This window comes from Procambarus clarkii, chromosome 17 (genome assembly GCF_040958095.1).
Source record: "Procambarus clarkii isolate CNS0578487 chromosome 17, FALCON_Pclarkii_2.0, whole genome shotgun sequence".
NCBI classification, from domain to species: Eukaryota; Metazoa; Arthropoda; class Malacostraca; order Decapoda; family Cambaridae; genus Procambarus; species Procambarus clarkii.
In genome coordinates, this window is record NC_091166.1 from 22,170,083 (window position 1) to 22,182,844 (window position 12,762).

Sequence of the window (12,762 nt, forward strand, 5' to 3'; positions counted from 1 at the left end):
TACACTACTGCCACCCTTTACAACCGCCACCCTACACTACCGCCTCCCTACACTACTGCCACCCTTCACTACTGCAACCCGTAACTACTGCCACCCTCCCCTACTGTCACGCTTCACTACCACCACCCTTCACTACTGCCACCCTTCACTACCACCACCCTTCACTACTGCCACCCTCCTATACTGCCACCCTCCACTACCACCACCCTTCACTACTGCCACCTGTCACTACCGCCACCCTCCATTACTGCCACCCTACATTAACGCCACCCTACACTATCACCACTCTTCACTACTGCCACCCTACACTAACGCCACCCTACACTACTACCAACTTTCACAACCGCCACCCTACACTACCGCCACCCTACACTAACGCCACCCTACACTACTGCCACCCTTCACAACCGCCACCCTACACTACCGCCACCCTACACTACTGCCACCCTTCACAACCGCCACCCTACACTACCGCCACCATACACTACTGCCACCATACACTATTACCACTCTCCACTACAGCCACCCTACACTACCGCCACCCTTCACTACTGCCACCCTCCACTACCGCCATCCTACACTACCGCAACCCTTCACTACTGCCACCCTACACTACTGCCACCCTGCACTACTGCCACCCTACACTACCGCCACCCTACACTACCGCCACCATACACGACTGCCACCATACACTACTGCCACTCTCCACTACCGCCACCCTACGCTACCACCACCATTCACTACCACCACTCTACACTACTGCCACCCTCCACTACCGCCACCCTTCACTACCGCCACCCTACACTACCGCCACCATACACTACTGCCACCATACACTACTGCCACCCTCCACTACCGCCACCCTACACCATCGCAACTTTTCACTACTGCCACCCTCCACTACCGCCTACCATCACAACAGTCACCATCCACTACCGCCACCCTTCACTAATGCCACCCTTCACTACTGCCACCCCTTCACTACTGCCACCCTCCATTACTGCACCCTCCACTATTGCCACCCTTCACTACTGCCACCCTTCACTACTGCCACCCTTCACAACTGCCACCCTCACTACAACTACCCTTCACTACCACCACCCTTCACTACTGCCACCCTTCACAACTGCCACCCTTCACAACCACCACCCTTCACTACTGCCACTCTACACTACTGCCACCCTTTACTACTGCCACCCTCACTACTACCACCCTTCACCACCGCCACCCTTCACTACCACCACCCTTCACTACTGCCACCCTTCACTACCACCACCCTTCACTACTGCCACCCTACACTACTGCCACCCTTCACTACTGCCACCCTTCACTACCACCACCCTTCACTACTGCCACCCTACACTACTGCCACCCTTCACTACTGCCACCCTTCACTACCACCACCCTCCACTACTGCCACCCTCCACTATTGCCACCCTTCACTACTGCCACCCTTCACTACTGCCACCCTTCACAACTGCCACCCTCACTACAACTACCCTTCACTACCACCACCCTTTACTACTGCCACCCTTCACTACTGCCACCCTTCACTATCACCAACCTCCACTACTGCCACCATACACTACTGCCACCCAATACTACTGCCACTTTACACTACTGCCACCCATCATTACCACCACCCTCCACTACTGTCACCCTTCACTATCACCACCCTTCACTACAGCCACCCTTCACTACCAACACCCTTCACTACTGCCACCCTACATTATTGCCACCCTCCACTACTGCCACCCTTCACTACTGCCACCCTTCACTACTGCCACCCTCCACTACTGCCACCCTTCACTATCACCACCCTTCACTACTGCCACCCTTCACTACCACCACTTTTCACTAATGCCACCCTACACTACTGCCACCCTCCACTACCGCCACCCTCCACTACTGCCACCCTTCACTACTGCCACCCCCCATTACCGCCAGCCTAACCTAACGCCACCCTACACTACCACCACCCTTCTTTACCGCCACCCTTCACTACCGCCACCCTTCACTAAGGCCTCTCTCCACAACTGCCACCCTTCACTACTGCCACCCTTCACTACCGCCACCCTCCATTACCGCCACCCTACAGTAACGCCATCCTACACTACCACCACTCTTCACTACTGCCACCCTACACTAACGCCACCCTACACTACTACCACCCTTCACTACTGCCACCCTTCACTACTGCCACCCTCCACTACTGCCACCCTTCACTATCACCACCCTTCACTACTGCCACCCTTCACTACCACCACTTTTCACTAATGCCACCCTACACTACTGCCACCCTCCACTACCGCCACCCTCCACTACTGCCACCCTTCACTACTGCCACCCCCCATTACCGCCAGCCTACACTAACGCCACCCTACACTACCACCACCCTTCTTTACCGCCACCCTTCACTACCGGCACCCTTCACTAAGGCCTCCCTCCACAACTGCCACCCTTAACTACTGCCACCCTTCACTACCGCCACCCTTCACTACTGCCACCCTCCACTACCGCCACCCTCCACTACTGCCACCCTTCACTACTGCCACCATCCATTACCGCCACCCTACACTAATGCCACCCTACACTACCACCACCCTTCTTTACCGCCACCCTTCACTATCGCCACCCTTCACTAATGCCTCCCTCCACAACTGCCACCCTTCACTACTGCCACCCTTCACTACCGCCACCCCTCACTACTGCCAACCTCCACTACCGCCACCCTTCACTACTGCCACCCTCCTTTACCGCCACCCTACAGTAACGCCACCCTACACTACCACCACTCTTCACTACCTCCACCCTACACAACTGCCACCCTACACTACGGCCACCCTTCACTACCGCCACCCGACACTACCGCCACCCTCCTCTACTGCCACCCTCCACTACCGCCACCCTACACTACTGCCACCCTTCAGTACCGCCACCCTCCATTACCGCCACCCTAAACTAACGCCACCCTACACTACCACCACTCTTCACTACTGCCACCCTACACTAATGCCACCCTACATTACCGCCACCATACACTACTGCCACCATACACTACTGCCACTCTCCACTACCGCCACCCTACGCTACCACCACCATTCACTACCACCACTCTACACTACTGCCACCCTCCACTACCGCCACCCTTCACTACCGCCACCCTACGCTACCGCCACCATTCACTACCATCACCCTACACTACAGCCACCCTTCACTACCGCCACCCTCCACTACCGCCACACTACACCATCGCAACTTTTCACTACTGCCACCCTCCATTACCGCCTACCATCACAACAGTCACCATCCACTACCGCCACCCTTCACTAATGCCACCCTTCACTACTGCCACCCCTTCACTACTGCCACCCTCCATTACTGCCACCCTCCACTATTGCCACCCTTCACTACTGCCACCCTTCACTACTGCCACCCTTCACAACTGCCACCCTCACTACAACTACCCTTCACTACCACCACCCTTCACTACTGCCACCCTTCACAACTGCCACCCTTCACAACCACCACCCTTCACTACTGCCACTCTACACTATTGCCACCCTTTACTACTGCCACCCTCACTACTACCACCCTTCACCACCGCCACCCTTCACTACCACCACCCTTCACTACTGCCACCCTTCACTACCACCACCCTTCACTACTGCCACCCTACACTACTGCCACCCTTCACTACTGCCACCCTTCACTACCACCACCCTCCACTACTGCCACCCTCCACTATTGCCACCCTTCACTACTGCCACCCTTCACTACTGCCACCCTTCACAACTGCCACCCTAACTACAACTACCCTTCACTACCACCACCCTTCACTACTGCCGCCCTTCACTACTGCCACCCTTCACTATCACCAACCTCCACTACTGCCACCATACACTACTGCCACCATACACTATTACCACTCTCCACTACAGCCACCCTACACTACCGCCACCCTTCACTACTGCCACCCTCCACTACCGCCATCCTACACTACCGCAACCCTTCACTACTGCCACCCTACACTACTGCCACCCTGCACTACTGCCACCCTACACTACCGCCACCCTACACTACCGCCACCATACACGACTGCCACCATACACTACTGCCACTCTCCACTACCGCCACCCTACGCTACCACCACCATTCACTACCACCACTCTACACTACTGCCACCCTCCACTACCACCACCCTTCACTACCGCCACCCTACACTACCGCCACCATACACTACTGCCACCATACACTACTGCCACCCTCCACTACCGCCACCCTACACCATCGCAACTTTTCACTACTGCCACCCTCCATTACCGCCTACCATCACAACAGTCACCATCCACTACCGCCACCCTTCACTAATGCCACCCTTCACTACTGCCACCCCTTCACTACTGCCACCCTCCATTACTGCACCCTCCACTATTGCCACCCTTCACTACTGCCACCCTTCACTACTGCCACCCTTCACAACTGCCACCCTCACTACAACTACCCTTCACTACCACCACCCTTCACTACTGCCACCCTTCACAACTGCCACCCTTCACAACCACCACCCTTCACTACTGCCACTCTACACTACTGCCACCCTTTACTACTGCCACCCTCACTACTACCACCCTTCACCACCGCCACCCTTCACTACCACCACCCTTCACTACTGCCACCCTTCACTACCACCACCCTTCACTACTGCCACCCTACACTACTGCCACCCTTCACTACTGCCACCCTTCACTACCACCACCCTTCACTACTGCCACCCTACACTACTGCCACCCTTCACTACTGCCACCCTTCACTACCACCACCCTCCACTACTGCCACCCTCCACTATTGCCACCCTTCACTACTGCCACCCTTCACTACTGCCACCCTTCACAACTGCCACCCTCACTACAACTACCCTTCACTACCACCACCCTTTACTACTGCCACCCTTCACTACTGCCACCCTTCACTATCACCAACCTCCACTACTGCCACCATACACTACTGCCACCCAATACTACTGCCACTTTACACTACTGCCACCCATCATTACCACCACCCTCCACTACTGCCACCCTTCACTATCACCACCCTTCACAACAGCCACCCTTCACTACCAACACCCTTCACTACTGCCACCCTACATTATTGCCACCCTCCACTACTGCCACCCTTCACTACTGCCACCCTTCACTACTGCCACCCTCCACTACTGCCACCCTTCACTATCACCACCCTTCACTACTGCCACCCTTCACTACCACCACTTTTCACTAATGCCACCCTACACTACTGCCACCCTCCACTACCGCCACCCTCCACTACTGCCACCCTTCACTACTGCCACCCCCCATTACCGCCAGCCTAACCTAACGCCACCCTACACTACCACCACCCTTCTTTACCGCCACCCTTCACTACCGCCACCCTTCACTAAGGCCTCCCTCCACAACTGCCACCCTTCACTACTGCCACCCTTCACTACCGCCACCCTCCATTACCGCCACCTTACAGTAACGCCATCCTACACTACCACCACTCTTCACTACTGCCACCCTACACTAACGCCACCCTACACTACTACCACCCTTCACTACTGCCACCCTTCACTACTGCCACCCTCCACTACTGCCACCCTTCACTATCACCACCCTTCACTACTGCCACCCTTCACTACCACCACTTTTCACTAATGCCACCCTACACTACTGCCACCCTCCACTACCGCCACCCTCCACTACTGCCACCCTTCACTACTGCCACCCCCCATTACCGCCAGCCTACACTAACGCCACCCTACACTACCACCACCCTTCTTTACCGCCACCCTTCACTACCGGCACCCTTCACTAAGGCCTCCCTCCACAACTGCCACCCTTAACTACTGCCACCCTTCACTACCGCCACCCTTCACTACTGCCACCCTCCACTACCGCCACCCTCCACTACTGCCACCCTTCACTACTGCCACCATCCATTACCGCCACCCTACACTAATGCCACCCTACACTACCACCACCCTTCTTTACCGCCACCCTTCACTACCGCCACCCTTCACTAATGCCTCCCTCCACAACTGCCACCCTTCACTACTGCCACCCTTCACTACCGCCACCCCTCACTACTGCCAACCTCCACTACCGCCACCCTTCACTACTGCCACCCTCCTTTACCGCCACCCTACAGTAACGCCACCCTACACTACCACCACTCTTCACTACCTCCACCCTACACAACTGCCACCCTACACTACGGCCACCCTTCACTACCGCCACCCGAAACTACCGCCACCCTCCTCTACTGCCACCCTCCACTACCGCCACCCTACACTACTGCCACCCTTCAGTACCGCCACCCTCCATTACCGCCACCCTAAACTAACGCCACCCTACACTACCACCACTCTTCACTACTGCCACCCTACACTAATGCCACCCTACATTACCGCCACCATACACTACTGCCACCATACACTACTGCCACTCTCCACTACCGCCACCCTACGCTACCACCACCATTCACTACCACCACTCTACACTACTGCCACCCTCCACTAACGCCACCCTTCACTACCGCCACCCTACGCTACCGCCACCATTCACTACCATCACCCTACACTACAGCCACCCTTCACTACCGCCACCCTCCACTACCGCCACCCTACACCATCGCAACTTTTCACTACTGCCACCCTCCATTACCGCCTACCATCACAACAGTCACCATCCACTACCGCCACCCTTCACTAATGCCACCCTTCACTACTGCCACCCCTTCACTACTGCCACCCTCCATTACTGCCACCCTCCACTATTGCCACCCTTCACTACTGCCACCCTTCACTACTGCCACCCTTCACAACTGCCACCCTCACTACAACTACCCTTCACTACCACCACCCTTCACTACTGCCACCCTTCACAACTGCCACCCTTCACAACCACCACCCTTCACTACTGCCACTCTACACTATTGCCACCCTTTACTACTGCCACCCTCACTACTACCACCCTTCACCACCGCCACCCTTCACTACCACCACCCTTCACTACTGCCACCCTTCACTACCACCACCCTTCACTACTGCCACCCTACACTACTGCCACCCTTCACTACTGCCACCCTTCACTACCACCACCCTCCACTACTGCCACCCTCCACTATTGCCACCCTTCACTACTGCCACCCTTCACTACTGCCACCCTTCACAACTGCCACCCTAACTACAACTACCCTTCACTACCACCACCCTTCACTACTGCCGCCCTTCACTACTGCCACCCTTCACTATCACCAACCTCCACTACTGCCACCATACACTACTGCCACCCAATACTACTGCCACTTTACACTACTGCCACCCATCATTACCACCACCCTCCACTACTGCCACCCTTCACTATCACCACCCTTCACTACCAACACCCTTCATTACTGCCACCCTACATTATTGCCACCCTCCACTTCTGCCACCCTTCACTACTGCCACCCTTCACTACTGCCACCCTCCACTACTGCCATCCTTCACTATCACCACCCTTCACTACTGCCACCCTTCACTACCACCACTTTTCACTAATGCCACCCTACACTACTGCCACCCTCCACTACCGCCACCCTCCACTACTGCCACCCTTCACTACTGCCACCCCCCATTACCGCCAGCCTACACTAACGCCACCCTACACTACCACCACCCTTCTTTACCGCCACCCTTCACTACCGCCACCCTTCACTAAGGCCTCCCTCCACAACTGCCACTCTTCACTACTGCCACCCTTCACTACCGCCACCCCTCACTACTGCCACCCTCCACTACCGCCACCCTTCACTACCGCCACCCTCCATTACCGCCACCCTACAGTAACGCCATCCTACACTACCACCACTCTTCACTACTGCCACCCTACACTAACGCCACCCTACATTACTACCACCCTTCACTACCTCCACCCTACACAACTGCCACCCTACACTACTGCCAGCCTTCACTACTGCCACCCTACACAACTGTCACCCTACACTACCGCCACCCTTCACTACCGCCTCCCTCCACTACCGCCACCCTCCACTACTGCCACCCTCCACTACCGCCACCCTACACTACTGCCACCCTTCACTACCGCCACCCTTCACTACTGCCACCCTCCACTACCGCCACCCTCCACTACTGCCACCCTTCACTACTGCCACCATCCATTACCGCCACCCTACACTAATGCCACCCTACACTACCACCACCCTTCTTTACCGCCACCCTTCACTACCCCCACCCTTCACTAATGCCTCCCTCCACAACTGCCACCCTTCACTACTGCCACCCTTCACTACCGCCACCCCTCACTACTGCCAACCTCCACTACCGCCACCCTTCACTACTGCCACCCTCCTTTACCGCCACCCTACAGTAACGCCACCCTACACTACCAGAACTCTTCACTACTGCCACCCTTCACTAACGCCACCCTACACTACTACCACCCTTCACTACCTCCACCCTACACAACTGCCACCCTACACTACGGCCACCCTTCACTACCGCCACCCGAAACTACCGGCACCCTCCTCTACTGCCACCCTCCACTACCGCCACCCTACACTACTGCCACCCTTCAGTACCGCCACCCTCCATTACCGCCACCCTACACTAACGCCACCCTACACTACCACCACTCTTCACTACTGCCACCCTACACTAATGCCACCCTACACTACTGCCACCCTTCACAACCGCCACCCTACACTACCGCCACCATACACTACTGCCACCATACACTACAACCACTCTCCACTACCACCACTCTACACTACTGCCACCCTTCACTACTGCCACCCTCCACTACCACCACCCTACACTACCGACCCCTTCACTACTGCCACCCTACACTACTGCCACCCTACACTACCGCCACGCTACACTACCGCCACCATACACTACTGCCACCATACACTACTGCCACTCTCCACTACTGCCACCCTACACTACCTCCACCCTTCACTACTGCCACCCTCCACTACCGCCACCCTTCACTACCGCCACCCTACGCTACTGCCACCATTCACTACCACCACACTACACTACCGCCGCCCTCCACTACCACCACCCTCCACTACCGCCACCCTACACTACCGCCACCCTTCACTAATGCAACCCTTCAATACTGCCACCCTACACTACTGCCACCCTGCACTACCGCCACCCTTCACTACCTCCACCTGTCACTACAGCCACCCTCCATTACCGCCACCCTTCATTAACGCCACCCTACACTACCACCACTCTTCACTACTGCCACCGTACACTAACGCCACCCTAAACTGCTGCAACCCTTCACAACCACCACCATACACTACCACCACCATACACTACTGCCACCATACACTACTACCACTCTCCACTACCACCGTCCTACACTACCGCCACCCTTCACTACTGCCACCCTACACTACTGCCACCCTGCACTACTGCCACCCTACACTACCGCCACCCTACACTACCGCCACCATACACTACTGCCACCATGCACTACTGCCACTCTCCACTACCACCACCCTACACTACCGCCACCCTTCACTACTGCCACCCTCCACTACCGCCACCCTTCACTACCGCCACTCTACACTACTTCCACCCTCCACTACTGCCACCCTCCACTACCGCCACCCTTCACTACCGCCACCCTACGCTACCGCCACCATTCACTACCACCACTTTACACTACCGCCACCCTCCACTACCACCATCCTCCACTACCGCCACCCTACGGTACCGCAACTCTTCACTAATGCCACCCTTCACTACTGCAACCCTTAACTACTGCCACCCTCCCCTACTGCCACACTTCACTACCACCACCCTTCACTACTGCCACCCTTCACTACCACCACCCTTCACTACTGCCACCCTCCACTACCGCCACCCTCCACTACCACCACCCTTCACTACCGCCACCTGTCACTACCGCCACCCTACACTAACGCCACCCTACACTACTGCCACCCTTCACAACCGCCACCCTACACTACCACCACTCTTCACTACTACCACCCTACAATACCGCCACCCTACACTACTGCCACCCTTCACAACTGCCACCCTACACTACCGCCACCATACACTACTGCCACCATACACTACTACCACTCTCCACTACCACCACCCTTCACTACCGCCACCCTTCACTACAGCCAACCTCCCCTACCGCCACCCTACACTACCGCAACCTTTCACTACTGCCACCCTACACTACTGCCACCCTTTACAACCGCCACCCTACACTACCGCCTCCCTACACTACTGCCACCCTTCACTACTGCAACCCGTAACTACTGCCACCCTCCCCTACTGTCACGCTTCACTACCACCACCCTTCACTACTGCCACCCTTCACTACCACCACCCTTCACTACTGCCACCCTCCTATACTGCCACCCTCCACTACCACCACCCTTCACTACTGCCATCTGTCACTACCGCCACCCTCCATTACCGCCACCCTACATTAAAGCCACCCTACACTACCACCACTCTTCACTACTGCCACCCTACACTAACGCCACCCTACACTACTACCAACTTTCACAACCGCCTCCCTACACTACCGCCACCCTACACTAACGCCACCCTACACTACTGCCACCCTTCACAACCGCCACCCTACACTACCGCCACCCTACACTACTGCCACCCTTCACAACCGCCACCCTACACTACCGCCACCCTTCACTACTGTCACCCTCCACTACCACCACCCATCACTACCGCCACTCTACACTACTTCCACCCTCCACTACTGCCACCCTCCACTACCGCCACCCTTCACTACTGCCACCATTCACTACCACCACTCTACACTACCGCCACCCTCCACTACCACCACCCTCCACTACCGCCACCCTACACTACCGCCACCCTTCACTAATGCCACCCTTCACTACTGCCACCCTACACTACTGCCACCCTGCACTACAGCCACCCTTCACTACTGCCACCTGTCACTACAGCCACCCTCCATTACCACCACCCTACATTACCGCCACCCTACACTACCACCACTCTTCACTACTGGCACCCTACACTACTGCCACCCTGCACTACTGCCACCCTACACTACCGCCACCCTACACTACCACCACCATACACTACTGCCACCATGCACTACTGCCACTCTCCACTACCACCACCCTACACTACCGCCACCCTTCACTACTGCCACCCTCCACTACCGCCACCCTTCACTACCGCCACTCTACACTACTTCCACCCTCCACTACTGCCACCCTCCACTACCGCCACCCTTCACTACCGCCACCCTACGCTACCGCCACCATTCACTACCACCACTTTACACTACCGCCACCCTCCACTACCACCATCCTCCACTACCGCCACCCTCCACTACCACCATCCTCCACTACCGCCACCCTACGGTACCGCAACCCTTCACTAATGCCACCCTTCACTACTGCAACCCTTAACTACTGCCACCCTCCCCTACTGCCACACTTCACTACCACCACCCTTCACTACTGCCACCCTTCACTACCACCACCCTTCACTACTGCCACCCTCCACTACCGCCACCCTCAACTACCGCCACCCTTCACTACCGCCACCTGTCACTTCAGCCACCCTCCATTACCGCCACCCTACATTAACGCCACCCTACACTACCACCACTCTTCACTACTACCACCCTACAATACCGCCACCCTACACTACTGCCACCCTTCACAACTGCCACCCTACACTACCGCCACCATACACTACTGCCACCATACACTACTACCACTCCCCACTACCACCACCCTTCACTACCGCCACCCTTCACTACTGCCAACCTCCCCTACCGCCACCCTACACTACCGCAACCCTTCACTACTGCCACCCTACACTACTGCCACCCTTTACAACCGCCACCCTACACTACCGCCTCCCTACACTACTGCCACCCTTCACTACTGCAACCCGTAACTACTGCCACCCTCCCCTACTGTCACGCTTCACTACCACCACCCTTCACTACTGCCACCCTTCACTACCACCACCCATCACTACTGCCACCCTCCTATACTGCCACCCTCCACTACCACCACCCTTCACTACTGCCACCTGTCACTACTGCCACCCTCCATTACTGCCACCCTACATTAACGCCACCCTACACTACCACCACTCTTCACTACTGCCACCCTACACTAACGCCACCCTACACTACTACCAACTTTCACAACCACCACCCTACACTACCGCCACCCTACACTAACGCCACCCTACACTACTGCCACCCTTCACAACCGCCACCCTACACTACCGCCACCCTACACTACTGCCACCCTTCACAACCGCCACCCTACACTACCGCCACCATACACTACTGCCACCATACACTATTACCACTCTCCACTACAGCCACCCTACACTACCGCCACCCTTCACTACTGCCACCCTCCACTACCGCCATCCTACACTAACGCAACCCTTCACTACTGCCACCCTACACTACTGCCACCCTGCACTACTGCCTCCCTACACTACCGCCAACCTACACTACCGCCACCATACACTACTGCCACCATACACTACTGCCACTCTCCACTACCGCCACCCTACGCTACCACCACCATTCACTACCACCACTCTACACTACTGCCACCCTCCACTACCGCCACCCTTCACTACCGCCACCCTACACTACCGCCACCATACACTACTGCCACCATACACTACTGCCACCCTCCACTACCGCCACCCTACAC